Source organism: Equus przewalskii, chromosome 9 (genome assembly GCF_037783145.1).
Source record: "Equus przewalskii isolate Varuska chromosome 9, EquPr2, whole genome shotgun sequence".
Classification (NCBI taxonomy): domain Eukaryota; kingdom Metazoa; phylum Chordata; class Mammalia; order Perissodactyla; family Equidae; genus Equus; species Equus przewalskii.
In genome coordinates, this window is record NC_091839.1 from 25,677,461 (window position 1) to 25,694,167 (window position 16,707).

The following is a 16,707-nucleotide window of genomic DNA, read 5'->3' on the forward strand; positions in this document are numbered from 1 at the left end:
AGCAATAGGACGAATTTTTAGGAGGAAAATGAAGAGTCATGTTTTGGCCACATCCCAGATGTTCCAGAGACTCTTAAGTGGATGTGTCCCATTGGCAGTTGAACACACAGGTCTGGTGTTCACCGGAGGCGTTCAGGTTGGAAACAGCCCTGACACAGTATCTACTGTGAACTGGAATGAAACTGCTGGTCAGGTCTGTGAGTGGGCCTGTTCAGGTTATGGTGGTGATGCCATTGGGGAGCAAAGAAGGTGAAGGAAGGGGCCAAGGACTAGGTTTCTCAGTTGGGCACCAGGATGGTGGTGGTGGGCATTAGAAAGACAGATGTGGAAGCACAGTGGTTGTGAGGTGGTATGCCTGTGCAAGGTGGGGTGGACAAGTAAGAAAAGCTTCCACAAGGGAAATAAAAAATAAACAAGTGGGGCTTCATCAGACTAAAGTGCTTCTGCAAGGCAAAGGAAACCAGGATCAAAACAAAAAGTGCACCAATTGGTGGGAATGCAAACTGGTACAGCCACTATGGAAAACAGTATGGAGATTTCTCAAAAAGTTAAAAATAGAAATACCCTATGACCCAGCCATCCCGTTACTGGGTATCTATCCTAAGAACCTGAAATCAGAAGTCCCAAGAGTCCCTTGCACCCCTATGTTCATCGCAGTGTTATTTACAATAGCCAAGACGTGGAACCAACCTACATGCCCAGAAACTGATGATTGGATAAAGAAGATGTGGTATATATACACAATGGAATACTACTCAGCCATAAAAAAAGACAAAATTGGCCCATTCACAGCAATGTGGATGGACCTCGAGGGTATTATGTTAAGCGAAATAAGCCAGTCAGAGAAAGATGAACTCTATATGACTCCACTCATAGGTGGAAGTTAGTATATTGACAAGGAGATCTGATCAGTGGTTACCAGGGAAAAGGGGGGGGTGGAGGGAGGGCACAAAGGGGGAAGTGGTGTACCCACAACATGACTAACAAAATTGTACAACTGAAATCCCACAAGGTTGTAGTCTATCATAACATTAATAAAAAAAAAAAAGTGCACCAATTGGAAGAAAGTATTGGCAAATCATATATCTGACAATGGGTTAATCTCCATTATATATAAAGATCTCACACAACTCAACAACAAGAAAAAAACCTGATCAAAAAATGGGCAGAGGATGTGAGCAGACATTTCTCCGAAGAAGATGTACAGATGGCCAATAGGCACATGAAAATATGTTCAGCATCACTAATCATCAGGGAAATGCAAATCAAAACTGTACTTAGATATCACCTTACACCTGTCAGAATGGCTATAATCACCAAGACAAAAAATAACAAATGTTGGAGACGTTGTGGAGAAAAGGGAACCCTCATACACTGCGGATGGGAATGCAAACTGTTGCAGCCACTATGGAAAACAGTATGGAGATTTCTCAAGAAACTGAAAATAGAACTACCATATGACCCAGCTCTCTCACTAATGGGTATCCGAAGAACTTAAAATCAACAATACAAAGTGACTTATATACTACTGTGTTCATTGCAGCATTATTCACAGTAGCTAAGACATGGAAGGAACCCAAGTGCCCATTGATTGATGAATGGATAAAGAAGACGTGGTATATATATGCAATGGGGTAGTACTCAGCCATAAAAAAGACATCATCCTGTTCACAACAAGATGTATGGACCTTGTGAGTATCATGTTAAGTGAAATAAGCCTGAAAAAGAAAGACAACCACCAGATGATTTCACTCATATGGGGAAGATACACAGACAGTAGGAACAGTTCACTGGTTACTGGGGGCAGGGGACTGGATTGTGGGGGCAAGGGGTGAAGGGGAGCCCTTACATGGTGACAGACAAGCAATAATGTACAACTGGAATTTCGCAATGTTGTAAACTATTACAAACTCAATAAAAAAAACCTTTTAAAAGAGAAAAAGGCTTCCACAAAGGGAAGGATCATAGGGTGGATGCTCAGGCATCTCATTGCAGGAGTAAAGATGGCAGTAAGGTCAGTGTGGGTCTTATTACCCTTCTAATGACTGACCAGTGTTTTGTAGTAATTCTTGGTGGGGCCTGGATCATTTAATTCAGACTGGTAGATGAATTTGAGGGGAAATAGGATGAGCTAGGAGTTTTCTAGGCCTGTGGTGAGGACAGTGGTTGGGAGTGCAACTGGGCTTTGATGTTCAGGTAGAGAGAGGAAGGTCCTGACTGCTTATGGGGCAACATGTCCAGTGCAGAAGTGGGACAGGGCTAAGGATGATGAAGTCACATAGGTTTGGGTGACTGCATTAAACCAAGAATCAGGACTAGGTGGGGAGACCTTCAAGTCAGGGCTAGAGGCTGCCCCAGGTGCTATGGGATTTTGGCATCCTGGGGCAGAATAGGATGCTGGTTGCACTTGCCATGCACTGCCTAGATTCCATGTGCAGTGTTGCATGGTCAGAGGCCATGGAAATGTCTGTGGTGTGGTCTTCAGTGGCCAGAAATTGTTGCAACAATGAAGGTGTTGCAGACGTGAGAGGGGTACAGTCCAAAGAATGATGTGTACGTGAGGAGGAGAGGGAACGAAAGTCTCTCAGAACATGGCACATGTCTCTGTACATCATGGATGGCAATTAGGTAAATAAAAGATTCAAGAAAACACAGAACAAGAAGCTGCTCATGTACTGAACTGTCCCAATTTTGGCAGGGCTGTGTGGTCTCTGATGACGTGGCCAAATAATTCCTCCAGGAGTGGGACCTCCTTGATGAGGCTCAGAGACCCCTGTACTGTCATGTGCTGGAGATCATTGCACTTTTGTACTCTATAAGGACAACACTCACACACCCCACTGTCCTGGGCTAGACTCTGTTTTTCTTTTTCCATGGGTAGCTTTGTCCTTCCCACCGTGAGACCACGGATACCACTACCTTTCCTGGTTGCTTGCATGTGTGTTGTTGGTGCCAGGGCTAGACTGTGTGCACTGTACCCGCTCTCCCCAAGTCCCCCATCCCTGCTGCTCTGAAGAACGTGCAAGACAGGGCTCGAGAGTCAGAAATATTGAAGTTTTTCTGAGAGAGCCCACCAGCTTATCTGTGATTCGGTAACTCTGTCTTGATGCTTGAAACCTCTGTGTCCCAGGCTTTCCTCCTCCCTGTTGCTGAGATTTGTTGGGGCCTACTTGTGCCAGTAATTTCAGGCATGACCTGGTAACTACTTGTGGGACCACAGAGTTGTGTTTTTAAAGACCCTCTTTTGAAGTTCTTGTAATTTTAGAATGTGGGATGTCATGAGATGGGTCACTCTGGAGGTCGGTTGGCCACTCCCTTATGTCTGACAGGGTGGTACACTTATAGGAGAAAAATGGCAGGAGAGGCTCAGAAGGTCCTGGTTGGTGCATAAGAGCTGGTAAATGGTGTAAGTCAGAGCTGAGTTCACATGCTGGGAATCTGTCCTGAGCCCACCACTGTGTGATGCAGGGTCCGTGGCCACATCTTACTTCCACCATTTCTTCCCCATTGTCATTTCTACTCTGACTGGGGGCCCTGTCTTTTCCCCAACAGACACACAGCTCTCTGACCTTCACCACTCACCCATTCTGTTCCACGGCTCCCTTTGCAGGGTTCTCCAACATTTGGCCTACACTGAAGGTGTTGAGAGGTCTGTACATATCCCTATATAGTCCGTGAGCACCAGCTGTTGTTTCACTTGTGAAATGTTTCATTTGTGCATCTGGACACACCTTCTACTCTGCTCACTAGTCACCAGCAGCCTTGGCCTTGTTGAAAGCTGTTTGCAGAAGAGTGAGTTAGGGACCCTGTCTCTCCCTTCACTGTATGCCTTCCTTGCTTCCTTCCCTTCATGCGAGCTTCCCAGGCCCAGCTCTGCACTGAAAGCCTTCCTTTCGTTGGTTCTAGTCCTCATTGTCATTCACCAATTCCTTGGACTTATTCGTGGATCTGACTGACACTCATTAATTGGGCTGCCTCCTGCCACCAAAGTCAGCATGCACTTCACCAGCATCTCTCTGCTTACAGGTAGGTGGAATGGAGCCTTGGATGAAGAGACACCTTTTCAGCAAGGTGTTTCTTTGGGATTGTCACAAGTCAGCACTCCGAAGCCAGATCCATTCACCCAGAAGGCCCAGCCATGTGATAAGTGTGGCCCAGTCTTGAAACACGCTTTGTACCTGGCTGAGCATGACATAACACACTCTGGTCAAGGGCTATACAGTTATGGGGCAAGACTGCACCAGCATCCAATGCAGACTAGTGATACTATTTACATAAAGGGCAGCAGGAATCCTTCCTTTGTCATGGACAATGGAGTTCACATGACAGAAAGGACCTTTATGTGCACTGAAGGTAGGAAGGGCTTCCACCTTCCAGCCCTGGCCCCCCTCACAGTGAGGGGAAGCCACACGGGACACCGAGTGCAAGGAGACCTTTCAAAGTGGACAGAATGGTTACAAGTGCTTTCAGTGTGGGAAAGCCATCAGTCACATGATATACTTGAGGAGCAAGAGAAACTCCACACTGGAAGTAGACCTTATGAGTTCACCAAAAGTGGGACATTTCTAGTCACGATTCTGATCTTGTTAAACATCAGAGAAATCACAACATAGAAAAAGTTTTTAAGTGCAACCAGTGTGGGGGATTACTTAGGCATAACTCCAGTCTTATTAAACACTGGAGAATTCACAGTGGAGAAGGGCTTATGAGTGCAGTGAATGTGGAAAAGTCTTTAAATACAACTCCAGTCTTGTTAGACTTGGAAGAATTCACACTGGACAAAGGCCTTGTGCTTGCAGTAAGTGTGGGAATGGTTTCATTACAACACACCAACTCCTTGAGCATCAGATAATCCACAGTGGAGAACAGCCTTATGAGTATAGTGAATGTGGGAAAGTCTTCACATCCAACTCCATTCTCATGAATCATTAGAGAATTCACACGGGAGAAAGGCCTTATCCGTGTAACAGAATGTGGGAAATTCTTTAGGTACATCTCTAACGTCAGTACACATCAGAGACTTCACACTGGAAAAAGACCTTATGAGTACAGTGAATGCAGGACAGTCTACAGACATTTCAAGTCTCATTAAACATCAGAGACTTCCCTCTAGAGAAAGGCCTTAAGAGTGCAGAGGATGCAGGATATTCTTTAGATGCTTCTCCAGTTGCAATAAATGGAGAATGCATAGTGGAGAAAGGCCGTCATTAGAAAGTTGCAGCTCTGGGGCCAGCCCAGTGGTGCAGTGGTTAAGTTCGCACATTCTACTCCTCGGCGGCCCAGGGTTTGCCGGTTCGGATCCCGGGTGCGGACATGGCACTGCTTGGCACACCATGCTGTGGTAGGTGTCCCACATATAAAGTAAAGGAAGATGGGCACAGATGTTAGCTCAGGTCCAGGCTTCTTCAGCAAAAAGAGGAGGACTGGCAGTTAGCTCAGGGCTAGTCTTCCTCAAAAAAAGAAAAAGAAAGAAAGAAAGTTGCAGCTCCTTCAGAATCAGATAATCCACACTGGAGAATGGCCTCATGAGTGCAGTGAAATGTGATAAAGGTTTCAACAGCAAAAAATACACTTGTTGGGCATCAGAAAATCTACACTGCAGAAAAGTCTTAAGAGTATAGAGAATGTGGGAAATTCTTTACATGCAACTCCTATCTCATTAAACAGCAGAGAGTTCACAGTGGAGAAGGGCCTTATCACTGCAGTGAATATGGCGAATTCTTTAAATGCAGTTCCATACTCATTGAATGTCAGAGAATTCACACTGGGCAAATGCCTTATGAGTGCAGTGAATGTGGGAAATACTTTGGATGTAACTCCAGCCTCAATAAACATCGGAAAATTCACACTCTACAAAGGCCTTATGTGTCTAGTGAATGTGGGAAAGGCTTCATCCCCAAACACAAACTTGTTAAGCACCAGAAAATCCACACTGGATAGAAGCCTTATGAGTGCAGTGAATGGGGAAATTTATTAGTTGCAATGCCAGTCTCATTAAAGATAGGGGAGTTTTGCTGGAGAAAGGCCTTATGTGTGCTGAAAATATGGCCAGTTTTTTAGGGCCAGCTCTAATCTCAGTATACATCAGAGAAAGTCCTTAGGAGTTTAGCCATTTATTAAAGTTCTTAGAAGATGCAGCTCCACACTCCTAGGCATTGGAGGCTTCGCACTAGAAAAGGATTTATGAGTTTGCTTCTACTGTTTGGCTTTTGTGCATAATATTACCAGCATAAGTGTAGTGATATCTCTTTGAGACCCTGCATTCAATTCTTTATAAGTACATCCCCAGAAATGGAATTGCTGGTTCATATGGTAATTCAGCTTTTAGTTTTTTGGGGGAACTGTTTTCCATAATGGCTGTGCCATTTTATATTCCCACCAACGTTGCACAGAGTTCCAATTTCTCCAAATCCTTGCCTAAACTTCTTAGTTTTTGTTTTTTGATATTGGCTATCCTAATGTGTGTGTGGTGGTGTCTCATTGTAGTTTAGATTTGCATTTTCCTCATGGTTAGTAGTGTTGAGCATCTTTCTCTGTGCTTGTTGCCCTTTTTGTATCATCTTTGGTGAAATGCCTGTTCAGATCCATTGCCTATTTTTAAGTTGAATTATTTTGTTGTTTACATTTAGGAGTCCTTGTATATTCTGAGGTTGTCCCCTTATCAGGTACATGATTTGCAAACATTTTCTCACTCTGGAGTTTGCTTTTTCACTGTGTTGGGTTTTTTTCTTTAAATGTACATAAGTTTTCTCTTTTACTGTAGTCCAATGTATCTATTTTCACTTCTGTTGTATGTGCTTTTGGTGTCATATCCAAGAAATCATTACCATTGGGGATGGGATCCTTAGTCCCCCCCCCCCCCACCTTTAGATAAAAGGATAGAATGGAAACAGCAGGAGTTGAAAGATGAGGAGATAGAAGAAAAAGAGAAAATAAAGGGCAGATAATATGCAGAAGGAAAAGAGGAGATTATTTGATTTTTATTAACTATGTATTATATGACATGTTTTGTGTTAGGGTCTTTCACAAGCACCATCTCATGAAATCCTCAAACCAGTTGGCTCACTTGAGAAAAGTCCACAGGGAGTATGATATAGGAAAAGGAAAGAAAGTAGTGTTAGAAATCTGGGAACCCCTCCAAGATTTTAATCTCCAGTGGTATTCTTTTTAATTCCATAGTGTAACATATATTAGGTGAAGAATTGAGTAGTTACATCTAAATTTAACTTTGTGTTCCATAAAGCTCATGACAGTCAGAATTTAGATAGAGTTGCAGGATTGAGAAAAGACGTTTAAAATATCTGCATTTGCTCAGCATTAGACAAATAAGATTTAGATTCCTATTTCAGAATATGTTATCAAAGTCCCTGCAAATGAACTAAAGTATGATTGTATCACCAATAGAGGAAAACCAGGTGGCTATCAAGACTACAAAAGGATGTTCAAATTCATTAGTATTAAAGAAAAGCAAGTTAAATGTAAGCGTATCACTGTAAGTCCTTCTAATTACTAAACTTTGGGAAGCAGGTGTGAGGTGATGTGTACACCTCACAGGAGCATCTTGGGCTGCAGTGATCATGTCTATTTTACTTTTCTTTGTTAAATACCTGGGAACGGAATGGCAGGGTCAGAGTTGGTGAATGATTAACATTTTGTAAATCAACTTTTATTTTTTTTAGCAGGTTTAAGTTTACGGAGAAGTGCAGCAGAGAGTACAGAGTTCCCATATTCCCCTTCACAACCACCATCCCCAGACCTGAAGTTTCCTGATAAGGCATCTTGTTTTAGTGTGACACATTTTCTTAGAACTGATGAGCCAAAGGATGATTACTAACTAAAGTCCACAGATTACATTCGGGTTCATTCTCTGTGTTCTTCATTCTATGGGTTTTGACAGATATTGGAATATTACCACTATTCCAGTATGATACAGAGTAGTTTCACTGCTTTAATAATCCCCTGTGTTCCACCTACATACCCACCTTTCCCACTTTCCTCTCCTGTGGCAACCACTATTTGTTTGTAAGAACACTTAACAGAGATCTAACCAATGTTATGTTTGCAATGCATTATTATTGCGTATGAGTACAATGATGTACAGCAGAGCTCTAGAGCCTATTCATGCTACTTAACTGAAACTTTATGCCCATTTATTAGTAACTCCTCATTTCCTCTTCCCCTCAGCTCCTGGCAACCACCATTCCAGTCTTTGATTATATGAGTTTGACTATTTTATATTCCTTATATAAGTGGAATCATGTAGTACTTGTCTTTCTATGGCTCATTTAACTTAGCATAATATCTTCCAGGTGCATCCATGTTGTCACATGTTGCAAAATTTACTTCTTTTTAAAGGCTGAATAATACTCTATTTTATGTATATATCATGTTTTCATCTTCTGTTCCTCTGTTGGTGGGCATTTAGAGCATTAGGTCATCTTTGCTATTGTGAATAGTGCTGTAGTGAACATGGAACTGCTAATATCTCTTCCAGGTCCTGATTTCAGTTTTTCTGGATATGTACACAGAAGTGGGAATACTGGATCATGTCGTAGTTCTACTTTTAGTTTTTTGAGGCAGCTATACTGTTTTCCATAGCAGCTGCACCATTTTGCTGTTCCCACCAACAGTGTGCAAGGGTTCCAGTTTCTCACATCCTTACTAAGACTTGTATTTTGCTTTTTTGATTATAGCAATCCTGACAGATATGAGGTGATATGTCATTGTGGTTTTGATTTGCATTTCCCTGATGATTAGTGATGAGCATGAAAATGTATCTTCTTGTTTTTCCTTCATTTCTGTTTCTTGTACTTCGTTTTAAAAATCTGTATATTTACATTCTAAACTTTGCTTTTAATTGTGAATGTACATCCTATTTTATTAATGTTTAGGCTAAAAATGATAACACGTCTTTAACATAACGGAGTATAGAATTAATACCTTCACTCTCTTGCACAAGATAAGGGGTATTATTGAGGATTGCATGAGAGGTGATTCTCTCACTCTGCTCGGCAGGAGACACTGTTGATGTTTTATGCAGGTAATGAAAATTAATCCACAGACGCATCCTTCTCTTGGATCTTCCTTCCTTCTATTGCTGCAGACCTTTCACTGGGATCACTTTCCTTCGGACTTAAGTGAAAACTTTAGGATTCACTTTGTGTGGGTTAGTTTTCTACCACAGTTCTCATTTTTGGCCTCTTATAGTCTTATTTCGTGCTCTTTCTTGAAAAACACTCTTGTTGAGTATAGAATGTATGTTGGTGGTTATTCCTTTGGCACTTTCAGTATGTCCTTCTCTTATGTCCCTGACCCACTATATATGGGGTGTGAGTAGAGAGGATGTATTTTGTGTTAATAATGTCCTGGTGTTAAGGAAAAGTATTTGAACATAATGCAAAGGACAAGACACCCTAGAGATTGTAACAGTGAGATGGGCTCAGTGATTAGATGGTATTTTGTGTTGTTGGAATACTAAAAGGGTGGCAGTGTAGAATACACAGGGGAAATAATGAAATATGTGGTGACCAAATTGATAGATTTGACATAAACTGACTGGATGCTTACCAGTCCCATTTTCTTGTTTTGGACACCTGGGCTGACAGCATGTTCCAAATTTCCTTCCACTTAATTTGGGACCATATGAGTTGTGGCCAGTTGAATACAGGCAGAAGGCTCTGCCCTCTTCATCTAATTGACATTTCTTGGTGCTTAAAGTTTCCAGAAATTGCAGGCACTGGCATGGTCACTGCTTGTGAAGAACACTGAGTTGTTCCTGCAAGACCCTCTTCCAAGATTCTTTGTTTAATATTTAATTTTCCTCTCTGTGGAAAGGGTCTCCCTAAGTCACTGCTGACCAGTCACCAACTCTTCTTTCCCCATAGGATTTTCATTGTCCAGGTCTCATGTAGTTATCCAAATGGAGCCAGAGGTGGGGAGCCCAGGTAGACACAGCCTCAGCCACAGCAAAGAAGACCTGGATGAGGCCTGGTGAGTAGAAACTTTGGGAATGGTCACATCAGGGCTGGCTTCACATTACACCAGTAACTTGTCCTGTGTTTACTGGTGTTTTGGGGTCAACGCCAGGGGCTAATGTCATCCTACACTGTCCTTCCTCGTTCTTTGATGCTTTGCTCACTTTTCTTTTCCACTCTGACCCAGGTCCCCGTTAGTCCCCCACCCTTCTAGTCTCCACAATTCACCTCTTCTTCTCTGAATCCTCCATGCAGGTCTCTACAGCATTGGCTTTCATTCAACATGTCATGAGACACATATATCCTTAAATTTTCCTTGAACACTTAAGTATTCCATCCAGGCAGGTTTTTCTGCCCTGGACAGACCCTTTTGCACAGCACTCATGTGTGACAAGGAACCAAGGCCTTGGCAGGAAACAGTTGGTGGAGGAGTGATTTGGCGACTGTGCTCCTCCTCCTTACACTGTACCCCGTCCTTGTCCCTTTTGCCCTGTGACGTCTGCTCCATTCTGTGACCTTTAGAGGCCCACGGTACACAGCAGCCCTTCCTTGTGCTGATTTTAGCTCCTGTGTTCTGCCAAAGTGCCACGGGCTAATCCCTGGTCGTATCAGACACACATTGGTTATGGGATGCCATTTGCCACCAGTTAGACACTCGCTTCACCGGCATTTATCTTCCATCAGCTTGTTGGCAGGAGTGGAGGATGAGGATCCACCTTCTGAGCAGGGTCTTTCTGTGGGTGTGTCACAGACAAGAACTCCCAGGGTGGGTCCTTCCACCCAGATGGCTCAGCCCTGTGACATGTGCAGCCTGGTCTTGAAAGACACTTTTGCACCTGGCTGAGCCACAGGGACACCATGTGGCAGCACCCGTACACCACCGTATGAATGATTTGGAGAGACTTCTGGTTCAGTGTAAACCTTGACCAGGTGCAGAAGCAGCAGAGTGGAGAGAAATTCCTCAGAAGGGAGAAGGGCCAGGCCTCGTTGCAGAGCTCCATTGAAGGCCACATGAAGAGCTACACACCCACGTGTCAGAGAAGGCCTTCACTCACAGGGTGGGTCCCAAGAGCTTCCTGGTTGACTCTGGATTTGTCCAGCACCAGGCCCCTCACAGTGGGGAGAAGCCACACAGAGCACTGAGTGTGGGGAGGCCTTTCTGTGCTGGCGTCACTGACGGGCCCTTTTGTGTAGCGGATTCTGTTAGGCGAGAAAGTACAACCTGAGACCATAAAGCCTCCCACCTCTCAGCTGCCCTTATTGGAAGGAGCCTCGTTCCAGGGGCAGTTCACTCACAGTCTCAAGGGACTCCTGGTCGGGGTGAGCCAGGGAACAAAGAGGGCCAGATGCAGGAAGGGCGCTTGAGCCCAGGACAGTTTCCCACAAGTTATCCCACAAGGAGAGTCTCCCCGGGAAGACGCGCTCTGAACGCAGTGGTGTGGGGACAGGTGATAACCCCTACTCGAGATGGTCATAGTAGCGAGGCTCCAGGGGATGCTTTTCGTGAACAGAACTCCCATGGACCAGGTGCAGCTTCCATGGTCCATGCAGGGAAGAATCTCCACAAGTGGAAGGAATGCGGGCAAGGGTTGAGCAAACGTTGGCTTGTTGTTCGACATCAGCAGACTGGGCTGACGTGAAGCCCTGTGACGGCAGTGCACGTGAGAAAGGCTTTGTCAAGCAGGCGGACCTCAGTCAACATGTGAGGATTTACACTCGGCAAAGCCATATGAGTGCCTCCAGTGTGGGAAGGCCTTCAACCACGTCAGACCTCATGCAGCACCAGCATATTGACACTGGGGAGAAGCCTCAGGAGTGCAAAGAACATGGGAAAGTCTCCTGTGACAGCTCTGCTTTTGTCCAAAATAATATCTCCCATTCTAGAGAAAGTCTCTTCGAGTGCAAAACATGTGGGTAAGCCTGTTGTGACAGTGTTTTTTTCACTCATCATGTGAGGGTTCTCACGGGAGAGAAGCCCTGAGTGGAAAGGCCTTTATTCACCCTTTCTTCTTTTTCTGGCATAGCAGGATCCATGCTGGAGGAAAACCTTTAGAGTGTAAAGAATATCAGAGAGCGTTTTGTAAGTGCTCTTCCCTAACTCCTCAATGCCTGAGGAGTCACACTGGGAAGAAACCCAGCAAATATAGTGCATGGACAGGCCTTCAGCCTTCATCCGTGCCTCACCCAGCCTTGGAGTCTTCATACTCAGGGTCTCTTACACTTCAAAGCGTAGGAAGCGTCGGAAAGCATTTTGCAAGTGAACTTACCTATGTCGTTATCAGAGAACTGATACTGGGGAGAGATCTTTTGAATGCAACTCCTGAGGAAAATCTTGTGGCCATAGGAAACACCTTAACTTGGCACCTGAGACATTTTACCAAAGAGAAACCCCATAAGTGTCATCGCTGTGAGAAAATCTTCTGGGGCAGATCATCACTTTTGTCATTTAAAGAGTCATATTGGGGGCTGGCCCCGTGGCTGAGTGGTTAAGTTCGTGTGCTCCGCTGCAGGTGGATCAGTGTTTCATCAGTTCGAATCCGGGGCACAGACATGGCACCGCTCATCGAGCCATGCTGAGGCGGCATCCCACATGCCACAACTAGAAGGACCCACAACTAAGAATATACTACTATGTACTGGGGGGCTTTGGGGAGAAAAAGGAAAAAAAATTAAATCTTTAAAAAAAAAAAGAGAGAGTCATATTGGAAATTGACAACCTGGGACCTCACTGTACATCCAAAACTTCCTAAGGGAGAGAGAACCAGTGGCTATTGTGCAATTACAAATTCAGCTATAGCTCCTCCCTTAGCATGCAGTGAAAAGCAGTCACAGGGATAGTAAAGAAAAAGGCATAAGGGAGGAGGAAGACAAGGAGTAGATGTAGCAGAAAAAGAACTGCATTCAGGGCCTCTTTCAGGTGGCCCTGAGAAACCCATGTGATGATAGCCATTCTGACAAGTGTGAGGTGACATTTCATTGTGCTTTTTATTTGCATTTCCATGATGATTAGTGCTACTGAGCACCTATTCATGTACTGTTGGCCACATGTATGTCTTCTTCGGAAAAGTGTCTATTTACTTCGTCTGCCCATTTTCTAATTTAATTTGTTTTGCTATTGAGTTTTATGAATTCTTTATAAATTTTGAATGTTAACCCCTTATCTGATACATGGTTCGTAAATATTCTCCCCCCTTCTATAGGTTGCGTTTTTATTTTGTTAATTGTATCTTCTGCTGTGCAGAAGCTTTGCAGTTTCACGTAGTCCCACGTGTTGATTTTTTCTTTTGTTTGTGCTTTTGGTGTCATATCCAAAAGATTGTTGCCAAGACCAGTGTTGTGGAGCTTCTTCCCTAAGTTTTCTTCTAGGAGTTTTATGGTATCAGGTCTTATGTTTAATTCTTAGGTCTATTTCAAGTTAATTTTTGTAAGTGGTATAAGATAGGTCCTATTTTACTGTTTTCATGATTCGGGGTCTTTTGTTGTTCCATACAAATTTTAGGACTATTTTTTCTATTCCTGTGAAAAATTCTGTTGGATTTTTGATAGGGATTGTGTTGCATCACTAGATAGCTTTGGGTAGTATGGACATATTAACGATATTCTTCTGACCCATGAACACAGGATATGTTTCCATTTTACTTGTGTCTTCCATTTCTTTCAACAAAGTCTTATAATTTTCATGGTACAGATCTTTCACCTACTTGTTTAAATTTATTCCTAGGTCTTTTATTGTTTTTGATGCTATTTTGAATGGGATAGTTTTCTTCGTTCTTTTTTCAGGTGCTTCATTGTTAGTGTATAGAAATGCAACTGATTTGTGTGTATTGATTTTATATCCTGCAACTTCACTGAAGTCATTGATTAAATTCAACAGTTTCTTAGTTTAGTCTTTGGGATTTTCAATATATAAAATCACGTCTGCAGATAATGACAATTTTACTTTTTTCTTTCCCATTTGGACGCCTTTTATTCTTTTGTCTTGTGTGATTGCTCTGGCTAGGACTTCCAGTACCATGTGAGGTAAGTGGTGAGAGAAGGCTTCAGTTAAGTTTAAAAAAACACCAAGTCCTTTCTTTCTGCTATTTTAAACATCCAACACGCTCTTTTTCTTAATCCCAATGTACATGTTTATTTTTTCTACATTTTCTCTGAGGCATGATGGTGATCGTGTAGCTGTGCGGTCTTCCCTGGTGAATCCTAATTCTTTCCTCTGACTGGGTTTTTCACGTTTTTCAGTCTTCACTTGAGAGTCTTCTCCAGGTCCACCTCAGAAGTTTTCTAGGTGTTGAGTTAGGGCTCAAACAAACAGTAAAACACATTCAAGTTAAATTCATGATAAACTCCACAAAACAAACGTAGATAAGGAATCTCATTGTTTACTCTGATGAGAATATGTCATGTTGCTATAAAGACAAGTGGTCAGGACTTACCAGGGGGATGAAGATGATCTGTAGGTGCAGCTCCATGTGGATTTCACGTTTACCCCAACGGCTTTATTGCCAAAAATATTCGCAGGGCACTTTTTTTTTTTTTTTTTTGAGGAAGATTAGCCCTGAGCTAACTGCTGCCCATCCTCCTCCTTTTGCTGAGGAAGGCTGGCCCTGAGCTAACATCCGTGCCCACCTTCCTCTACTTTATATTTGGGACGCCTACCACAGCATGGCTTGCCAAGCGATGCCATGTCCGCACCCAGGATCCGAACCAGTGAACCCGGGCCGCCGAGAAGCGGAACGTGTGCACTTAACCACCGGGCTGGCCCCTCACTTTGGAATATCTCCGTTGGGATTGTCTTGGAAGCTAAATGTCAGACTACATGGGATGATTGTTGTTACCTCATGTTAAAAAATACATTGTTCAGTTTTTTTGATTGTGGTCATAATAGTTTATAGCATTGTGAAATTTCAGTTGTACATTATTATTTGTCAGACACCATATAAATGTGCCCCTTCACCCCTTGTGCCCACCCCTTCCCCCTGGTAACCACTAAACTGTTCTCTTTGTCCATAAGTTTGTTTATCTTCCACAAATAAGTGAAATCATATGCTGTTTGTCTTTCTCTGCCTGCCTTATTTTGCTTAAAATAATCAAGGTCCATCCATGTGGTTGCGAATGGTACGATTTTGTATTTTTTTATGGCTGAGTAGTATTCCATTGTATATATATACACCACATCTTCTTTATCCAATCATGAGTCAGTGGGCACTTGGGTTGCTTCCACGTCTTGGCTATTGTGAATAGTGCTGCAGTGAACATAGAGGTACATAAGTTATCTCTTTGTATTGTCGATTTCAAGTTCTTTGGGTAGATACCCAGTAGTGGGATAACTGGGTCATACCGTATTTCTATTTTTAATTTTTTGAAAAATCTCCATACTGTTTTCCATAGTGGCTGCACCAGTTTACATTCCCACCAGCAGTGGATTAGGGTTCCCTTTTCTCCACAACCTCTCCAACATTTGTTATTTTTTTCTTGGTGTTTATAGCCATTCTAACAGGCATAAGGTGATAATCCAAGTGTAGTTTTGATTTGCATTTCCCTGACAATTAGTGACGTTGAGCATGTTTTCATGTGCCTGTTGGCCATCTGTATATCTTCTCTGGAAAAATGTCTTTCATATCCTCTGTCCACTTTTTGATTGGGTTATTTTTTTCTTGTTTAGTTGTGTGAGTTCTTTATATGTTATGGACATTAACTTCTTGTTGGATATATGATTTACAAATATTTTCTCCCAGTTGGTGGGTCGTTTTTTCATTTTGATCCTGGTTTCCTCTGCCTTGCAGAAGTTCTTTAGTCTGATGAAGTCCCACTTGTTTATTTTTTCTTTTATTTCCCTTGTCCAAGTAGAAATGGTCTTCGAAAAGATCCTTTTAAGTTCAATGTCAAAGAGTGTACCACCTATATTTTCTTCCAGAAGTTTTATGGTTTCAGGTCTTACCTTCAAGTTTTCGGTCCATTTTGAGTCTGTTTTTGTGCATGGGGAAAGATAATGGTCTACTTTCATTCTTTTGCATGTGGCTGTCCAGTTTTCCCAGCACCATTTATTGAAGAGGCTTTCCTTTGTCCATTGTATGTTCTTGGCTCCGTTGTCGAAGATGAGCTGTCCATAGATGTGCGGTTTTATTTCTTGGCTTTCAATTCTGTCCCATTGATCTGTGTGTCTGTTCTTCTACCAGTACCATGCTGTTTTGATTACTATACCTTTGTAATAGACTTTGAAGTCAGGGATTATGATGCTGCCAGCTGTGTTGTTGTTTCTCAGGATTGCTTTGGCTACTCAGGGTCTTTTGCTGCCTCATATGAATTTTAAGATTTTTTGTTCTACTTCTGTGAAGAGTGTCATTGGGATTCTGATTGGGGTTGCATTTGAATCTATAGATTGCTTTAGGGAGTATGGACATTTTAACTATGTTTATTTTTCCAATCCACATGCATGGAATATCTTTCTATTTCTTTATGTCATTATCGATTTCTTTCAGTAATGTCTTTTAGTTTTCATTGTATAGGTCTTTCACCTCCTTGGTTAAATTTATTCCTAGGAGCCAGCCTGGAAGTGCAGCGGTTAAGTTCACACATTCCACTTTGGCAGCCCAGTGTTCTTGGTTCAGTTCCCAGGTGTGGACCTACATAGTGCTTATCAAGCCATGTTGTGGTAGGTGTCCCACATATAAAATAGAGGAAGATGGGCATAGATGTTAGCTCAGGGCCAATCTTCCTCAGCAAAAAGAGGATTAGC

General features: G+C 42.8%; 1 long non-coding RNA gene across 1 annotated transcript; it reads left to right on the plus strand.

Annotated features, from left to right (window-relative positions):
* Positions 1–4,110: 4,110 nt before the first annotated feature.
* Positions 4,111–11,840, plus strand: LOC139085539 (uncharacterized). The gene is made up of 2 exons (XR_011543898.1): positions 4,111–9,990; positions 10,659–11,840. It is a non-coding gene; the product is annotated as an uncharacterized lncRNA (long non-coding RNA).
* The last annotated feature ends 4,867 nt before the right edge of the window (positions 11,841–16,707 follow it).